Genomic DNA, 20431 nt, shown 5'->3' with positions numbered 1-20431 from the left:
GGGGGAGTTGTTTTTGGGGGGGGGTTGGGGGGAGGGAGGGGTTGTTTTGCTGTGTGTTTTTCGTTTGCAGGGCGAGGTACTGATTTTTGTCCAGAGTCGGGAACTGTGCTACTGAATGGGGGGCCTTTGATCTGCTGGAGGGGATGGGGGGGGACGGGTTGAGGCTGATGTCGTGGAACGTCAATGGGTTGGGGGACCGTATCAAACGGGGTGTAGTACTGCAGTATTTGCGCCGTCTGACTCCTGATGTGGTGTTTATCCAGGAGACGCATCTGGTTGGTAATGTTTGTCATGCAATGAACAGGGGGGGATACCGCCTCGTGGCCCATTCTGGTTTCACGACTGGTTCCAGGGGGGTGGGCATTCTCCTGCGATCCTCACTTCCGTTGGATATCACTGGGGTAATCTCGGACGACAGAGGGCGCTATGTGTGTCTGACTGGAAGGTGGGAGGGGCAGCCCCTTTCCTTGGTCTCAGTTTACGTCCCCCGGGCCTCCAGAACTCCACCTTTGCGGACTTGGGTCGAATGCTGCTTGAACTTCCGGATAGTCTTTTGCTCATGGGCGGGGACTTTAATTCGGTGGTTTCGGGTGACCTGGATCGTCACCCACCCAGGACCCTCCCCGCTGCCCAGGCATGGCTTGGTGGACTGCTGGAGACCTTCGGTCTGGTAGATAGTTGGAGATTAATGCATCCGACCCAATGTCAGTACACCTTTCACTCTGGGGCGCATGGGAGTCTTTCTAGGTTAGACTATTTCCTTATGCCCGCGGCACAGACTGGTCGGATACGAGAGATTGGGCACCTGGCGCGGGGTATCTCCGATCATTCCCCGCTGTGGTTGCTCTTTGACACCGAGTCGCGGTCTGCAGGGCGGATCGCTCCCATCAACCCGTGGTACCTGCGAGACCCTACGACTCACGACAGTCTGGTTAAGGCTATGGACCAATACTTCCTTGAAAACGAGGGGTCGGTGTCGTCCGCAAGGTCCCTGTGGGAAGCCTTTAAAACCGTAATCCGCGGACACGCCCTCTCCCAGATAGTGGTGGCTAAGAAGCATAAGAGTGAGGCAGTGGTGAAGCTGGAGACTGACATCTCGGGGCTGGAGTCGGCCTTGGAGACGGGTGTCACTCCGGACGGGCTCCATGCCCTCAGCCTGAAACAGTTTGAATACAGGTCTCTTGTCACTGACGCTGCCAAAACGATGTATAGGGAGCAGCAGGGTCGATTGTATGATGCCGGGGACAAGGCGGGAAAGTTGATTGCGTGGCTGGATAAGAAGGAGAGAGTGAATCGTGTGGTCCCGGAGCTGCGTGTCTCGGATGGAGTGTGTCTGACTGAGCCTGGCGAGATTGTGGAATGTTTTGCTGACCACCTCCGGGCCGTGTACTCCCCGGTGACTGATAGGGACGAGGAAGACTCTTGCTTTCTGCTGAGGGATATTGCTTTGCCCTGCCTGTCCGTCGAAGACCGTGAGCAGCTGGATGCCCCCTTGTCTGTAGATGAAATTGCATCTGCGATTCGGTCCCTTCGTTCGGGCAAGGCGATGGGTCCCAACGGTCTGCCTATTGAATTATATAAGTTGCGCCCGGATAAACTCGCGCCCTTCCTCCGTCGTATGTTTCAGGAGTCCCTTGAGGCAGGCTCCCTGCCTGACGACCAGCGTCTGGCTACTATAGTCGTGATCCCCAAGGACGGTAAGCCACGAGACCGCTGTGCCTCCTATAGGCCTATTTCACTGCTAAACGCAGAACCTAAAATCCTGGCCAAAGTCCTTGCCAATCGTTTGTTGAGCGTCATCTGCGATCTGATTCATCCTGATCAATGCGGCTTCATCCCTCACCGTAACACCGCTCTTAACTTGCGGCGTCTTCACGGCGCCCTCGCCAGGGCGGCGTACCTCTCCGAACCGGCCGTGCTGGTTTCTTTAGACGCCACGATGGCCTTTGACACCATCGAGTGGCCATTCCTCTGGGCTGTCTTGACCAAATTCGGCTTTGGGGAAGGATTTCTTGGCTGGGTGAAGCTTCTTTACACGGGACCCATGGCTCAGGTGGTGGTTAATGGTCGGGTCTCTCGGCCCTTCGCTCTCGGTAGGGGTACGAGGCAGGGGTGCCCGTTGTCCCCTCTGCTCTTTGCTCTTGCCCTGGAGCCGCTCGCTGCTTGGCTCCGCTGGGAGCCCTCGCTCAGAGGGATCCGGTGGGCCCCGGGCTTCGAGGATCGGGTCTCATTGTATGCAGACGATATTCTCCTGTATCTCACCTCGCCGCGGCAGTCGCTTAATGTTCTCTTTGATGTTCTGACTTCCTTTGGGAGAAATTCGGGTCTAATGATCAACTGGTCTAAATCCTGTGTCTATCCTATCTCCGGCGACCCTCCTCTCTTGCCGCCTCGGCTTCCGATCCAATTATCTCTGTCCGGCTTTAAATACCTGGGAATACACGTCTCGATGGACCCGGTGGCTCGCTATGAGCAGAATCTCCTGCTTCCACTTCGGCGTTTGAGGGAGGACACGGCTCGGTGGTGTAAGCTGCCCTTGTCCCCGCTGGGTCGGGCAGCGCTGTTTAAAATGATGTCCCTTCCCAGATTCCTCTATGCACTTCAGAACTCCTTCGATGTCATTCCTGTGTCCTACTTTCGGGAGGTGGAGAGCCTGCAGAGGAGACTGGTGTGGGACGGACGGGCTCGTATCGCTCTGGCAAAGCTTACTCTCCCCTGGTATGACGGGGCATCGCGCTTCCCGACATTCGCAGGTATTATTGGGCCTCACAGCTATCGGCCATTAACCATGCCACGTATGCGCCTGGCTTGAATCCGGCGTATGAGATGGATAAATTCCTGCTTCCCGGCGGAAATTATAACAGGGCACTTTACTCCAGCTCGGCTGGACGGACCCTTACGGGCCCTACTAAGATTGCGGTACGGATCTGGAGGGCGGCCAATGTAGCCATGGGCTGGAGTGAGCGATTAACATGTGCGACTCCCCTGTTTGCCTCCGACCGACTGGGAAGCCTCTGGACAACGAAGGGGTTTGAACGTTGGGACACGATTGGTATTAGTAGAGTGGGAGACTTATGGATTAAGGGTGCGGTTAAAACATTCGCGGCGCTCCAGAGCGAATACGAACTTACGGAAAGGGAGTTCTTTCGCTACGCCCAGGTTCGGCATGCCCTGCTCTCTGTTTTTGGGGAGGGGACCAAGATCCCGGCTTCTTCGCCCCTCGAGGACCGCATACTCGATGGTCATGTCCCCGACAGTACTATCTCTTTAATTTATAAAAAACTTACCAATAATCGGGCTGATCTCTTGGTGCGCCTCCGGGAGGCGTGGACGGGGGATGGGGTGGAACTGGACGACGAGGACTGGCAGTCCGCACTGTCGTCCCCCAAGGAAGTGGCCATTCCAGCCCGTCTCCGCCTGGTCCAGCTTAAGATTCTCCACCGGGTGTATGTGACGGGTCCCCGTTTGGTCTCGATGGGATTTTCTGAAGACGGGCTCTGTAAGCGGGGATGTGGGCTCAGTGCCACCTTTCTCCATATCCTTTGGGAGTGCAGTGAGGTGGCTGAATACTGGCGCCGGGTTCATGTGGTCATGGGACAAATCACCGGGGTTGCGCTGTTGCCAGAGGTGCGTCGCTGTGTCCTGAATGTGTGGGAGCCCAATGATTATAACGCGGCTCAGACTCGGTGGGCGGCCCTGGGGAACATGATTGCCAAGAGAGATATAGCGCAGCTATGGGGTTCCCAGCGGCCTCCCACCGTGTCCGTATGGAAGGAGAACATGGACTGGTGCATGTTCAGGGAGAAGACTGTGTATGTGGCTCGTGGTAAACCGGGGGCATGGGGTAGAATCTGGGGGCAATGGAACGCGTATAGTGGGGGTATCTGTACTCCCCCCCCTAGTGGACACCGATATTGCTTTGTCCCCCTGACCCTTGATGGTTCCTTGCGACTTTTGGAATAACCGAATATAGACGTTCCTCTCCCGTGACCCCCCCCGACCTATCAGTACTCCTTCCTCTTGATAGCTATTTGAAGGTCTGACGTAGAGTCCCCCGGAGGTAGCCTGACCCACACTTTTTGTCCTTATGCCTCGCCTTTTGTCTTTATTTGTTATTTATGTTAAACCTATGTATCCTGCTTCCCTAGTACTATCCGGAGCCGTGTACGGGACCGGGCCCCGGGAGTCGAATACTGCCTTAAGTACTGTATGATCCTTTCTGAATCTAGCGGCCGGCCCTGGTGGTTGTAGGCCCATGCTTGTAATTGAATTATTGTTCAATAAAACTTTCAAAAAAAAAAAAAAAAAAAAAAAGCCCATCAACAAATAGGGATATTACAAAAAGACCTGCCTTTAGCTGAAGAGATGCTGATAACAGCAGCACAAATAGGACAAGAAATTGAAAAGGCACAAAGTATAGTGGCAATTGCTAAAAATGCTATCATCGATATTTATACAGAAAAAGCAATATGCCAAGCATCTATGCACAGAGCAGATACATATGAACTGAGCGAACAAGTCGGACACCAACTGGCTGTCCGAACTAGACAGCAAAATACAGCCAACATCATAAGAGAGATAAAAGATTCAAAATGTGGACTTAAAAACGATCCCAGGGAGATAAGAGCCGTATTTCAAAAGTATTATCAAGAGCTATATAAGGAGACGAGTAAATAGCAAGATAAGATCGAGGAATACTTAGATCAGACTCTAACATTAAGATTACCACAACAGGATCAGGATAGTCTGGATGAAATACCAGAATGGGAAGACATTTTACTGTCAATAAATAGTTTAGCTAAGGGGAAGGCAGCTGGATTAGATGGGATACCCTCAGAATTTTATGTCAATTTCTATGAACCACTAAAGGGAATCCTAAGTAAATTAATCGCACATATATTTTCGGGTGGACATCCCCCGGGATCATGGGCTTGAGCTAAAATTGTAGTTTTTCTAAAAAAAAATAAGGATGCTACAGAACCTGGATCATACCGTCCTATCACCCTAATAAACAGCGATTCAAAAATATACGCAAAACTTTTAGCCAACCGACTGGCGCCCATGATACATAAAATTGTATCTGGGCGTCAGCACGGATTTATTCCAGGGAGATCCACAACGGATCATATACAAAGAGTGATCACACTCTTTGATATTGCTGAGACAACAGGAGACCCTATGGCACTTATATTATTAGATACTGCGAAAGCCTTCGATAGGGTCTCCTGGAAATATCTATGGTCAGCAATGTCAAGAAGTGGTATTGGAGAGTCTTTTATTAAAGCAATCCAAATGTTATATTTGGCACCAGAAGCCGTAATTATGGTGAATGGAACAGTCTCAGAGAAAATAGAAATAACCAGAAGGACGAGACAGGGAGGCCCATGCTCCCCATTATTATTCGCGATATTTATCGATCCATTGATCCATAGCCTTGAAACTAATCTGGAAATTCTACCAATACGATCACATATTTGGAAAATCAAAACACTGGCTTACGCGGATGATATCGCGCTAGTGACAAGCGATCCTGCCGCCTCAATGAAAGCAATTGAAGAGGAGGCTAAAATCTTTGGGAAGGTATCCGGGTATATATTAAATCAAGATAAAACCCAGATAGTGCATAATAATAAACTTACGTTAAGGGACGACCGAGTCGTTGAGAAAGCCATATATTTGGGAGCTAACATAACAGCTGACCCGGATAGACTAGTAGAAGTCAATCTAGATCCATTAATTCAACGAACAGAGAAAGACCTTAACAGATTAAACAACTTACATATAACTATCGGAGGCAGATGTAATGTAATTAAGATGCTTTTTTTTCCTAAATTTTTATATTTCTTTAGGACAATCTGTTTGGAGTTTACACCACAATTATGCAAAACCATAGATAGCATGTTTTCTCGGTTCATATGGGGATGTAAAAGACCACGAAGGGCCCTCAGATATATCTCTCTCCCGAAAGACAGAGGAGGTATGGCCTTTCCCAATCTTAAAATGAACTGGTGGGCTACGATTTTGAAATATTGTAGGGTTTTAATGACCCTGAGTAACAATAGTAGACTAGATGGGGACATTCCAACACCACAAGAACTTATCTTGGGTAGTGAAGCTATTGGGTATTTATGGCGACATACATATGATTGTTATTTTAAAGAAATACGCTTTAAAACCCTCGTGGGTATACATACAGAATGGAAGAACGTACGTAAACTTTAGGGAATTGGAAGATTTTCTTACTATACAGTCGTATCTAAAAACAATAATCTACCGGGAATATTTAACGATATATGTATGAATAGATGGATAAATGAAGGGATTTTTCAACTTGGCTGCTTTTATACTAGAGCTGGATTAAAATCATTCGAAGAATTAAGAAATTAATATACACTAGAACATCTGGACTTCTTTAAATTCCTACAAATCAGGGATTTTTTGACTACGAAAGGAGGGGGCAGTTCTAAATTCCAGAGAATTCAAACTATCGAAATTATATATAAGAATAAATTAAGTAAGAATGGTGAAATAAATGATAGTATGATTACTATACTTCCGGATGATATGAATAAATTCTCATAAAAATGGCAAGACAAACTAGGGATAACGGAAGAATCTTGTTTCAGATCGTATGAACTATCACATTCTATATTAATGTCTGCTAGGCTGCAAACCCAATATTACAAAACATCTTTTCAGCTGTATTATACACCTAATAAAATTGCCAAATGGGGTTCTGGTAAGGGAACAGAATGTCCGCGGTGTGCTTTTTATCCGAAATTTGCAATATAAGAATAGAAATCACCACAGGAGAAATTATGTTGGATTTAGATGGAGCCATTCGACCAACCAATATACAAGGATTGATCTTTATATCAATGGCAATATTTAGAATATGTATGGCCTCCGCTTGGCTAGACCCAAATCCACCAGTATTCCTACAATGGCGAGCAAGACTGTTAGCCTCATGCAGCCTAGAGGTAGCAATATATAGAAGGAAGGGACGGAATAAGAGGAAAAAGGGGTTGGAAATATGGGAGCCCCTGCGACAGTGGATGCAAAATTAAGAGAGTGCGGATTTGATGCGTTGTGGCCTTAATTATGTAAATAAATATACCGGGAAATGGCTTGAATATACTAGATAATCTATAGCCTCTATGAAACCAATTGCGCAAGATTAATCAATTACCTTTACTTTTGTTTTGATATAGTAACATATTTGACTTATGAATTATATATGATATTTCAATTCCTGATTTATGTATATATAATGAAATGTAATGCCTAAGTGGGGTGGGGGGGGGGAAGGGAGGGGTGGGAAGAAATGTAAAAAATGTGTAATAAAGATTATATAAAAAAAAAGAAAATAACATTATAATGCTTTTAATTTGTTCTTTCAAAACAGATTTAGTGCATAGTTTTATAAAAGGAAAGAAGTAGGAAAGAAGTTGGAATTAAACAATATTGGATATGGAACTGCACTCTACAGAAGGAGAGAGTGACCAACAACGTCTCATGCCAGTCACCATCCCATCCAAAAAGCCTCATTTACTTATTTGAGGCTTTGAAGAACCGGAATAACCCACTTACTGGGTCTCGGCGGCGGGGGAACCGCCCAAGTCTTCCATACCCTCCATACGTAGTAAAAGGAGACACAGGAGCCTTCGTCTGCAGGAGGAACCCAGATTTATTCAAATAGCCCGGGCTATGGAACAGAGTCCCAAGCTAGTCAGAGACAAAACCCAGGAGGCTGCTGCTTTACTCCGCAGCTTACAAGCCTTTTATACTTTTTCATAGCAGTCTTTTGGCTGTTAGTCCATTGTTCAATGAGGGCAGTGTTTGCAGTTGATAACCAGATCCAGACGATGTTTGTAGGTGGTGACCTGGTCAAGGCTTGGTACACAAATCATTGTTCACTCAGTGTGATCAAATCTGGCCTTGCAGGTCATTGTTCACTCAGCTTGATCAAAGCCCGGTCTTTCAGGTCATTGTTTAATCACCCTGATCAAAGCCCGGTCTTTCAGGTCATTGTTTAATCACCCTGATCAAGCTCCAGAAGACAGACCATTGTCCAGATAACCTGATCACGGTGTCAAGGATGTTTACCAGGCTGGGTGCAGGAAATGGAAAACAAATCATTTACCCAGGGCTTGAGTGTCTCATGGCTTTCTGTTGAACTGCAAAGAACAGGGGGGTTGGGTGTGCGACAGTTCCTGGGCAGAAATGCAGGCTGCAAGATGGTTTTTGTCATGTCAGGTAGAATTTTCCCAGGCATCAGCAGAAATGACCAGGTGGGTCGTGTGGAAGTGTTTTGACACGAGATGGCAATGAAAAAACAATGGAGTCTCTGTAAAAATTATGCCGATCAGAAGAACACTTTTCCTCAGACCCTCCTTTTGCCATTGAGTGGCAAATACTTTAAGAAATGTCAATGTTCATAAGGCCATCTATTTCTTGTTGGAGCATCATCATCATATTGGTGTTGTGAATATTAGAGGGTGGAGGTTTGATGGTCTGGACACACATTGTACAGAGCACTGGCAAGCACTGAAAGCACAAACAGCAGGAGACCAGGACAGCTACTCCCAAGGCAAGGAAGATGAGGACCCTCCACCCCCACTGGGAAAGGAGGCCCCAGATCCAGCCTGTGAGGGACCAGTTGTCTTCATCCAGATGAATTTCAGAAGAAAGGCGATGCAGACGTTGGATGGCATCGTATACTGTAGGTGCATTGTCTGGAATGTACACACAGCAGCTGGAGCCGATCAATTTACACACACCACCACGATCAGCAAGGATGACATCAAGGACCATGCGCTTTTGGAGCGTTATAAGGCATGTAGCTCTGCAGTGATGTTGGAGAGGGCACCAGCTGTTACTGTGATGGTGGCCTCAAGGACCCTGGTCAGTCCTCGTATAGCCCGACTGTTCGCCATGGGGCCCCAGAATGGAAGGAAACCTTTAAAGAAGTCCCCGGCTTCCTGGCTTGCTGTATTCTCAGCTGATACGACGCCCCTACGTGAGCGGCGCAGAGCGCCCTTCATCAACAGGTGGTAACCTCCATGGGTAGAATATGTTGGTGGAAGGAGGAAGGCCAAATAGCAGGTACCAGACCAGTTACGGGGAGCCAAGTGTAGGCGGCTGTGCCACAGATGATATAGGTGTTGGGGGATGCCACCAGCTTTGGAGGAGATGTAGAGTTTAAAGTTTTAGTGATATCACAAGTACTAGTACTAACTTTCTTAGTTACTAGGCCATGGATACAGACACGGCCCTGCACTTTTATGACTTTCAGAGTGTTTCGTTCATCAGGCAGTATCCTTCTGGTGCGGAATCTAGAAAATGTTCGTCGAGTGGTTGAGATGAATACTACCATCTCACCGAGTTCGTCTGGTGGTAGTAGCAATGTGGATGAGGTGGTCGGGCAAAAAGGAGCATTGGCATTGCCAGATCTGTTCTGCCAGAAGTCATCCCGTAATGTCCCAAGGACAGAATTGGCAGTACCATTGACAGTGTAGGCCTCCTGCATCAACATCCACCATGCAAGACAAGACCCAGAGATGGAAAAGGGGTGGGGAAAGAATGGGACAGGGTGTATCATGGAATGCGGCATCAGTCCACAAACCCAGCAGTTGGAAGTGTTCATGATCAGCTGATGGTGATGCAACATTTGGATGAAGGTGTCATTGAAGAATTCTGCACGGCGGGGTAATTCGTGGGCTGGTAGCGTGTAATACTGGTGCTCTGCAGGAGTCGGTGTAGGAGTTGGTGAGGTAACAGAATGGTAGATTAGTAACAGGCAACCAAGGATAGACAGGATGAGGGAGACAAACAGCGTCACCACGGTGGCCATGAAGCATTTACTATGTCGGAGACTGACATATTGTTTCTGGATTCGGGTGTTTTGGACGGCAGCCATTGTGTGATTGGTGGTTGCTTCACTGGGTGCAGGTGTGAAGGGCCCTATGGCGTACCTTAGTCTGACACACTAGCACTACTCTCAGCCGGGGAAGATCACAGCCCTACAGCCTATAGGCACTTGGCGAAGTCAAGGGCAAGCCTTCCCTCGGGGGCGCAAGTTATAGCGGTCGGAAGTAGGGACAGTATGGTCAGGAAACAATTGTTCTTGGTGTTGAGCAGAGTTAAGGGAGGGTTCCACCCTTCCTTTCAGTATGCTGTCACTCTCTGCTTCCGTAGATGTAGAATGCAGTATGGCATCGCTGAATGGGACAAACGTCTGGACTGTTTCTGTTTCTGAGTCTCTTTATCCTTCCCTCACCCACTGATCATAGGGGAGGAGCAGAGGCACACGCCTGCAGTGAGACGAATGCACCCAATTCTTCCGACTACTTTCACAGCGGTGCGGGTGGCCAGTAACACCTGACGGGGCTGTGTTCAGCGGGGCTCGAGGCTCTTGGTCCGTTGAAAATTTCTCACTAAGACCCAATCACCAGGTTGGATGACGTGTCCTGGGCCTTTGCTTTTGTCAGGTATGGCCTCATGCACCTGGTGATAAAGAGTGCAAAAGGTATTAGTTAGACTGTACAGATAATCAGTTAATACAGGGTATTCAACATCAGACAGTTTCTTAGGCCGTGGGACACCCCATACATTGGCAGGCCTCCCAAACACAATCTCATGGGGGGATAGCCCTATCCTGGTGTGGGCCGTTGTTCTGGTAGACAGTAGGGCCAAGGGAAGAGCATCAACCCCAAGAGACACCCGTCTCGGCTACTATTTTGGCCATTTTAGGTTTTAGGATGCCATTGTACACCTCCACTAGACCTGCTGACTGGGGGTGGTTAGCTGCATGAAATGTTTGTTTTATACCCAATGCTGTACAGATATATTCCATAATCTGAGCCGTAAAGTGTGTCCCGTTGTCACTCCAGACCAAGCGGGGCAAACCGAATCGTGGGAGGTACTCTTTTAATAGCACTTTGGCGGTAGTGATAGCGGTGTAGTCTTTGACGGGGTAGGCCTCCACCCATCGGCTGAAGGTACAGACCACCACCAGGACATATTTCAAATTGTTACATCTGTCCATCTGGATGTAATCCATTTGGAGGACTTCAAAAGGGAAGGTAGGAGGAGAGAATCCTCCCTTAGGGGTAACTGTGCCTTTTCCTGGGTTATACATTAGGCAAATCATGCATGTTTTAACCAGCTTTTCAGCATATGCTGGTATCTTAGAGTTGTACCATGTAGGTTCCAACAGTTTACATATCCCTTTTGCACTAATGTGAGCAGGACCATGGGCCATCGTAACTACCGGTAGCACATGACTGTCAGGTAACATCCATTGTCTTTCCATAGTCGTACGGACCCAGCAACCATTCAATCCCTCCTTTGCTAATTGCTCCTTCCACACCCTTAGTTCCTCAGGAGTAGTATGGGACTGAATATAAATCACACTCTGTACTGTGTTTTCAACCATGCCCTCGTCTGTCACCCACCTAGCGGGACCTCCTACATACATTCCTTCCCTTTTTCTAAGAGCTGTTTGTCTGGCCGTCTGGTCAGCCAGGGCATTGCCTTTCCCAACATCATCTGTCACTTTCCTTTGGGCTTTACATTTTATAATGGCTACCTTTCTGGGGAGTGTCAGGGAGTCTAACAATCGGTGAATTAGGGGGCCATGTTGAATCTTGGTCCCATGGGAAGTAAGGAAATTCCTTTCTTTCCATAACCTCCCGAAGTTGTGGGCCACCCCGAAGGAATATTGGCTGTCAGTATAAATAGTCACCCTCATCCCTTTGCTTAACTCACAGGCTCTAGTGAGGGCCACTAATTCTGCTGCTTGAGCAGAGCACTGCGGAATCTGAGCTGTTTCTACTACTTGCCCTAATGTCGTGAGGGCATAGGCGGCTGAGGTGTTACCATCTGGCCCTCTAAAACATGATCCGTCCACATACAGTGTACCTTCTGGTTCTGCTAGCGGGGTATCCCGTAAGTCAACCCGTCCCTTCGTCTCCTACTCTGTCCATAATATGCATTCATGTGGGTCTAAGTGGGCATCCTGAATATCCAGTGGGAGTAATGTGGCGGGGTTTAGTACAGTGCATCTTTTGATGTTAATGTGGCTGGCAAAGAGTGTCAGTTCATATCCTGTGAGACGTGCGCTAGTGAGGTACTGTGTCTTGGTGTTATTAAGGAGGGTATCTACAGAATGGGGGACCATCAGAGTCAGGGGGGAGTTCATGACGATCCCTGCACTCTGATGGACCATGAGGGCGGCCGCAGCGGTCGCCCGTAGGCATCCTGGGAGGGCCCTTGCAACAGGATCTAAGGTGACTGAAAAATAGGCACATGGCCGATGGTGACCACCGAACATCTGGGTCAAGACAGAGCATGCACAGCCGTCTATCTCATGTACAAAAAGAAAAAATTGTTTGCTATAATCAGGAGTACCGAGGACTGGAGCAGTACACAGAGCCCTCTTTAAATCTTGGAAGGCCTGCGCATGCTCTCTAGTCCATGGAAAGGAACTGTCTGATATGTCTTTAGTGGCGAGGGCATGAAGAGTTTGACCATGGCCGAAAAGTTGGAAATCCACTGTCTACAGTATGAGGTTAGGCCTATGAAGGCTCGCACCTGCTTTTGTGTTAGTGGGGCCGTCATAGCATTGATAATGGCTATACGATCAGCGGTGAGCTGCCTTCCCTCCTTCAAGAGGAGATGACCTAAATAGGTCACCTTCTCTTGACAAAACTGAAGCTTTTTCAAAGAGACTTTGTGATTATGGAGGGCAAGGTGGCGTAACAAACAGAGAGTAGCTTCTTTACATGCTGTGGCAGAATTTGCAGCAATGAGGAGGTCATCTACATTTTGTAATAGTGTGGAATTATCAGGGAGTTCCAAGGAATCTAGTTGACTTTTTAGGGCTTGACTATAGATACTGGGGCGCGGCAGAATCTAAAGCTCCGCTCACCAAGGGAGAAACCAAAAAAATGTCTGCTGTCAGGATGTATAGGAATGCTGAAAAAAGCATTCTTCAGGTCTATGACAGAAAAGTGCGTGGCGTCAGAAGGGCTGTAATATCGGGGACAACAGGATATTCGGAGATTGTTATTTTGTTAAGGGCTCTTAGGTCAATTACGAATCTGTATATGTTAGGGGAGAGAGCATCTCCATTGGTCTTTTTAAGAACAGGAATAATGGGACTGTTACAGATATTGCCACGTGTTTCCTCCACTACGCCCTTGTCCATAAATTCAGATATTATTGTCAAAAGGGCCATTTCTCCTTCCGCGGGTAGTCGATACTGCCGGAGGCGGGGGAGAAGTGCACCTGGCTGGATACGTACCACATGAGGGGATATGTTGAGACACCCTACATCAGTGTCTGATGATGCCCAGAGGAAGGAAGGTAAAAACTGCAACTCTGGCGGGTGGGGACCGGACAGGTACATATAGGAAGCTGCGGTGGGAGAAATTGTTAGGGATACACCTTGGGGACTACATGATATGGTCGCATACAGAGCTTTCAGTAAATCCATACCTAACAAGTTTTCACTGCAACCTGTAGTAAGGACCAAGGGAGCGTCAACATGTGCAGGGCCAATATCGAGAGGGAGGGGTTCAGAGACAGGGCTGGTCACAGGTGTTCCTGCAAAGCCCACGGAGACATTCATATTGCCAGAAAGGGGTGCCTCCGGGACTGACAGACGTGCAATAGAAGACCTGGTGGCCCCAGTATCCAAAAGAAAATTCTGATTGATCCCCACAACTGACATTTGAACATACGAGCCCCTTTGATCCACTGGGATTTGCACTCTGGTAATACCCCTTTCCTGGCTGTCCTATGCTTGGTAGGACACTGTCTCATCAACTTCCTCATAATCATCATTGTAATAAGTGCGTGTGGCTTCGTACCCATCAAACCTATTGGCCGGGCGCTGCCGGACGGGAGCATCATCCCTGGGCCTGCGTTCTTTATCCTGTGGATGGGACGGGCCATGGTCCCTTGTCGGCCTCCCCTCCCTGGGAGCGCGAGGCCGAGCCTTCCCTGTTCGGATGTTTTCAGCTAACACGGGACACTCATCTATCCAATGGCCGTACCCCTTACAATAAGCACACTGATCTGTTTGGAGGGCTCCTATACGTTGAGGGCTGGAGGGGGTAGACTGGCGAGCCCTCGGAGGGAGTTGGGGTTGGGGTCTGAAATTCCTGCGGGCATCGGGACCTCGAGGAGGGTAAGCCTGCTGCAGAAGTGCCTTAGTCTTAAGATCCCTAACCTTCTTACTTTCCTTGTCTCTATCTTCGTTCTCTCTATTCTCGTGATATTGTGCCATAGCCAAGATACCAGTCATAGTTTGGGCAGACCACGTACTTTCAACCTTCTTAAGCCTGGCGGAGATCTCAGGAAGCAAGTTGCGGACAAACTTATCGACAAACAGTGGGCCAGAACCTGGGGTCCGGGGATCCAAACCACTATGTCCCTTGTATTCTGTCTCGAAACGGGTAAAGAAGTCAGCCACATTCTCATCTTTTCGCTGCCTACAGGTGTTTATTTTATCTCAGTTAATGACAGTTTCCGGCAAAAGTGTTTTCATAAACGTCATTATTTTACCGGGCAAAGTCAGGATGGCAGCTTCTGGTTTAGTCCCTCCTACCCTTGCTTCTTCCATAGCCTCTAGGTCAGCCCATTTACCTCCCAATGCCACTTCATGGTGAGTATGTCGAATCTTGTCTCGAATTTCAGTGGGGACAACCGTACCAAAAAGTAAATCTATATCCTCAAGAATGAGAGTACCTGCAGATATAATCTGACCTAATTCTCTGTAAAAGGCAGCCGGATTCTTCCGGGGATCTGGTAATTGTCCTTTTAACTGTATTACTTCTGACCTTTTCCAAGGAACATGAACCCAAAGCCTGAGCCAGTGTGCCTCAACAGCCCCTCGGCCATTATTTTGGGCATCGGTAAGTGCGTTAACAAAGACAGGGGCCGCCTCTCTCATTGGCATAGCTGTTTCTAGAGGGGTGTTGGGAAAAGCGGTCATATCACGGTAAGCCATTAAAGTAGACATAGCGCCAAACATCCCCTCTCCCTGAACATCGCCTCTTTTTATTTGTGACCTAAGGTCCATTAATCCGGTGGGTATCTGCATAAGCGCATTCTCAAATCTTTGCATGACCAGGGTACACAAGTATTCAGCCCAGGTGGTCTGTTCCATAATCGTCCACTGGGAAAACGTGGACCATATTTCTTTAAAGGTATAAATATTCCCGTTATTTATACAACATTCACACTGTTGCTTCTGCAGGTCATTTTCTCGAAGGGATGAAAAGCTGACTGCAGAGCGCAAGGAGGCCAGTCGGGGGGAATTCAACAATTTATATAGATCCTGCTTAACTGTAGACCATGAGGAAGTAGGGAAAGGGTGGGTAGGGGTAAAGCAGCAGGGGTTGGGCAGAAGGGGACTTATTTTCATTCCCGCAGCGAGGACAGGGTTAGCGTGCGTGTTCGGTGTCATAGGAAAAATAGGGAGGGTCGGTGTGACAGGGAGAACAGTAAGAGGGGCAGTGGAGGCAGGAGTGGGCTGTGGCGGGGGGACATGCGGGGTGGGAGGCGTCAGGGCAGGGTACAATTGGGGCATATGCAGGCGGGCTTTCTAGCATGGTATCAAGTAAGGAATCACCTTCTTCTCCCCCTTCCATATGGCTCTTTCCTTTCTCCTCATGAGCTGGATAACATTTTTGTACCCGGGCCCCATGCTCCCTATCGGCTATTTCTACCGATTTTGTCATTTGACTTTGTAAATTTCCTCTGGCGTGGTCGGCCATTGACATACGTTCCTGTTTTCTTTCTTGAGCCTTCTGCTTTCTAGCTCTTTCCTCCAAAATCGGACAGATTCAAACATAGACGGGCGTGTTTTTCTTTTAATTAATTGTTCCTCTAAGTTGGCAAGAACTTGGGAAATAAAGGAGCCATAAAGTGGCCACTGTAATTCCGCGTTACTTTGTTTCGTATATTTTACCCAGAATGAGGAAAACATTATGGCAGAAGGACCATGTTTAACATACATTGTATGGCCAGGGGTCCCTTCTGGAGGAAGCGGACAAGCCGCCTCCAGCTGGGAGTCCTGCGTACACATACAACAAAATAATTTCTTGAACTTACTACTGACTGGCATGCTTGTAAACAGATAACAGACACCAGCGGGTTTTAAAAAACTCACCTCTCTTGCTTGGCTTTTGCAAAAGTCAATAACAGCAGAGTCATACAGAACAGACACCAGCGGGTTTTTAAAAATTCACCTCGCTTGCTTGGCTTTTGCAAAAGTCAATAACAGCTTGGCTTTTGCAAAAGCCAATAACAGAATCATACAGACTTGGTGGGTGATCAGTCCACCCTTACCTTACAGGGGTAGTTCTCTTCTGCAGACGTAGGGCTGTGTCCTGCTCCAGAAATTATTTGCTAGGGGACTCCAGCGAGAACGCGGTCATGTGGCCCAGACCGGGTGGGGAAGAACAGCGGGGCGAGTCGTTCGGCTTTACCAGATTGCAAGAATCCCTCGGGTAGGGCGCCTCCGTCGGAGTCTCTCCGTGCACCTCCTCACATCCACTGGGCCTGACCTTCGTGCTCGTGGAGTCCCTATTCGGGCGCCATTTGAAGAACAGGAATAACCCACTTACTGGGTCTCGGCGGCGGGGGAACCGCCCAAGTCTTCCATACCCTCCATACGTAGTAAAAGGAGACACAGGAGCCTTCGTCTGCAGGAGGAACCCAGATTTATTCAAATAGCCCGGGCTATGGAACAGAGTCCCAAGCTAGTATGAGACAAAACCCAGGAGGCTGCTGCTTTACTCCGCAGCTTACAAGCCTTTTATACTTTTTCATTGCAGTCTTTTCTTTTGGCTGTTAGTCCATTGTTCAATCAGGGCAGTGTTTGCAGTTGATAACCAGATCCAGACAATGTTTGTAGGTGGTGACCTGGTCAAGGCTTGGTACACAAATCATTGTTCACTCAGTGTGATCAAATCTGGCCTTGCAGGTCATTGTTCACTCAGCTTGATCAAAGCCCGGTCTTTCAGGTCATTGTTTAATCACCCTGATCAAAGCCCGGTCTTTCAGGTCATTGTTTAATCACCCTGATCAAGGCCCAGCAGACAGACCATTGTCCAGATAACCTGATCACGGTGTCAAGGATGTTTACCAGGCTGGGAGCAGGAGATGGAAAACAAATCATTTACCCAGGGCTTGAGTGTCTCATGGCTTTCCGTTGAACTGCAAAGAATAGGGGGATTGGGTGTGCGACAGTTCCCGGGCAGAAATGCAGGCTGCAAGATGGTTTTTGTCATGTCAGGTAGAATTTTCCCAGGCATCAGCAGAAACGACCAGGTGGGTCGTGTGGAAGTGTTTTGACACGAGATGGCAATGAAAAAACAATGGAGTCTCGGTACAAATCATCCCGATCAAAAGAACACTTTTCCTCAGCTTAATAAAGAACAGACTACAGAAAGCCCATGCTTCTCAGCTCAATGTGTGTTCAAGCTTTCCACTTATTGAATAAGTGTAGTACCGCCTCCGAAGGCTAAAGATGCGCTGGCATATCAGGGTATGGAAGAATAGAGAGATATATGTTATGATTGTGACGCAGTGGTGTACTGGTGGAGAATTGTGTGTTCCAGATGCTGTAATACTCTAGAGTTTGGCTGATATGCACTAGCAGAACTCGGTGTTTTGCTAGTGGTTAAGTAGCAGCTGCTGCTGTAGGGAAGGAATAAGGCGCTATGGCAAAGGTGTCTGTTTCAGCGGAACAAGATCAGAGGTTTTGTTGTTACGGGGAGAGAGTAAGGGAAACAGGGAAGGCAGCGTCCATTCTAGACACTGCTTCCGGTCCATGGCAGTGTTGTGTGTGTCCCAGTGGTGGAGAAGCAGGACTGATGCAGGGACAGACTTTAGATGCACTGGCAGTGTGTACCCATTGGTAGAATAGGCATGGGTGCTGTATGGAAGGACAGAGAAGCACACACATTATTTTGTAGGAGTCTGGGTATTTTTGCATTCATAGAGGTTTTCAAATTAAACAAACTATTCTGCATCTTACGAAGTAACATTTTCAGGCAAACAATTTAGTCATTGGGTGGGTTGTAATGAAAGATCGATTTATCAATTTGCAGATGAGGACGGATATTTCTCCTGGGTACTGAGGCAGGCCCAGACTCAAGCATGAAACATTTATTGTGCCCTTGTACCGAGTTTGCCTCTCTTGCTTGTTCGGTGAAACATGGACTGATGTGTACGTCCCAACAGTTTGAAGGTTCACTAGCCACAACCGGCCAGTTCCAACCAGTGCTTCGCTCACTTTCTTCAAATGAGCATATGCTGTGTGTGGGACGAGGTGTGAATGGGGTACATCTGTTTCAACCTCCATTTTGTCAGAGGCCAAGGGGTCACCCGAACAAACCCTGCTCAGGAGAATGACCCATAACCCTCCCTCCAACAGCAGTTTCCCATCATTGTTGATGAGCAATGCTACTATTTTCTTTAATCGTTCTGTGTAAACATGTAAACACGCTAAGGTAGTAAATCACTGGACTTAGCTTCTATAGCCGCTAAGATTCTATTACAGGACCGGAGGCTTCGTATTATGCTTCTCTTTCTATTTATTGCTACAGCAGCCAATGAAAACTTGTATTGTGTAAACAGAAAACTACATTTCCCATGATGCATATATTACATCACATCCTGCAATGCCCCATAAGAGCCACAAACACCGGAACCTGTCCTCTTTCTTTGCTGCTGATGCAGAAAGTAAAGTGCTTGAGATCGTTATATCGCTTTACAGATTGTTATGTGATTATTTATTACTTGACTACAGCAAGCGCTGCGTTATTAATGTGTTTATGAAGTGTACATTCCTTCCGCTTTGCTGTGCAATCTTCGCTTAGATATGCGCGTGGAATTAAACCCCCCGAGGCGCTGTGAGGCTCCCGCTGGGAGCGCCAATTGATTTGAGTGACAGGTGGCTCAAGGGGGCTTGTGCGAGTCGTTCAGTGCGCGTGCATCGTGCTGATGACAGTGGGTTTTCCGGGCGGGCTGCCCGCTTTATCTTTGTGTTTGTTTAGCGCTACGAGCGCTTTGCCAGATTAGGCGGCATGAGTTTTGGCACCGCTCCGCCTACGGCGGTGTATGAATATATTAAAAAGATAGCGCGAAGGCTCCCCTCGTCAGCCGGTGCGCTTGGAGCCCTTTCATTTATTTTCCTTTCATTTTTTTGTCATGTTTCCACGTGCGTAGCCCAATTGGGCTATATTTTGGTAGGATTGGGCTACGCATGTCGATACTGCCCGTTTTTCTTTCGTTTTTGGTTATTCCGACCTGGGATTTCACCATTGAGCACTGCCCTACGCCTGGCTGGCTGTAAAATGATCTGGGCCCGGAGGGAGCACACCTCCTTGGATAACTTTGGCTCTTTGGCTCCACTACGCCCTGAGGGCTGCAAAAATTGGGATACAGCTTTGCTGAGGAGCTAGGTACCTGTTCTGGTTTGTGCTGTGGGTTGGCTCCCCCCTCTACTCCTTCTTACTATTGGCCTTATGAGCAGATACATTTACAAATTTGGATCAGCAATGGAAAATTGGGTCCATTATGAGGAGGATGACACCTTATATGAGGAGGAAGTGGGTACTCCTTCCATTGAAGAGAACATTGTTGAGGCCCTGGACGCCTCGGTCCAGGAGTCGGTCAACAAGGCCCTGGAGAAAGCAGTTCCGGGAACTGTGCAGCAAGCGCTAGCTACTGCGTTGAAACCTATAACCAAACAACTTGAGAAGTTTGTGAAGCGTCCTGGCTTCACTATCCCAGCAGGTGTTCCCTCAGAAGGCTCACAGCCTAAGCCTTGGCCCCATTCTGCCTCTTATTCTTCACTTCCTCGCCCTGATGCTTAGAAAGATACGGCTCAAGATACCGATACAGATCCCGGTACGTCCGACTCTGATACCCCAGATGATTCCCCTCCTAAGAAGAGAACGAGGAAGGCCAAGAATGTGGAAGTTCCACAGACAACCCCTACTCCTTTTACGTTCAACCCCGCTGACATTGTCCATCCCAGGTCATCGGATTAGCTGCCCACCCCCGAGGTGGCGGCGTACTTGCATGAAAATCTCCGCAAAAGTTTCGATAAGGAGGTGCGCAACAGACTTCGCTCTGAATGCGCCTCGACCAGACATCTCTGACAAAGTGGCAGAAACCCCTGAAATAGACTCTAGCCTTCTGACTTTTCTAAAAAAGTTTGCAAAGGACCCAAAGAAGGGTATAGATCGCGCCTGGCGAGGGTGCCAGGATAAGCTTTTAGATGTTGTCGGCCCTCTGGCCAAGATTTTGGAGATGGCTTTGGAGGCACAAGAATCGGGGACCACCATAGATTCCCATGTGTTGGCGGGCTGGACCCAGAGAGCCATATGTCTTTTAGGTAATGCCAACT

This window comes from Triturus cristatus, chromosome 3_2 (assembly GCF_964204655.1).
Source record: "Triturus cristatus chromosome 3_2, aTriCri1.1, whole genome shotgun sequence".
Classification (NCBI taxonomy): domain Eukaryota; kingdom Metazoa; phylum Chordata; class Amphibia; order Caudata; family Salamandridae; genus Triturus; species Triturus cristatus.
The sequence above is the reverse complement of the archived record's forward strand: the minus strand, read 5'-3'. Positions refer to the sequence as shown.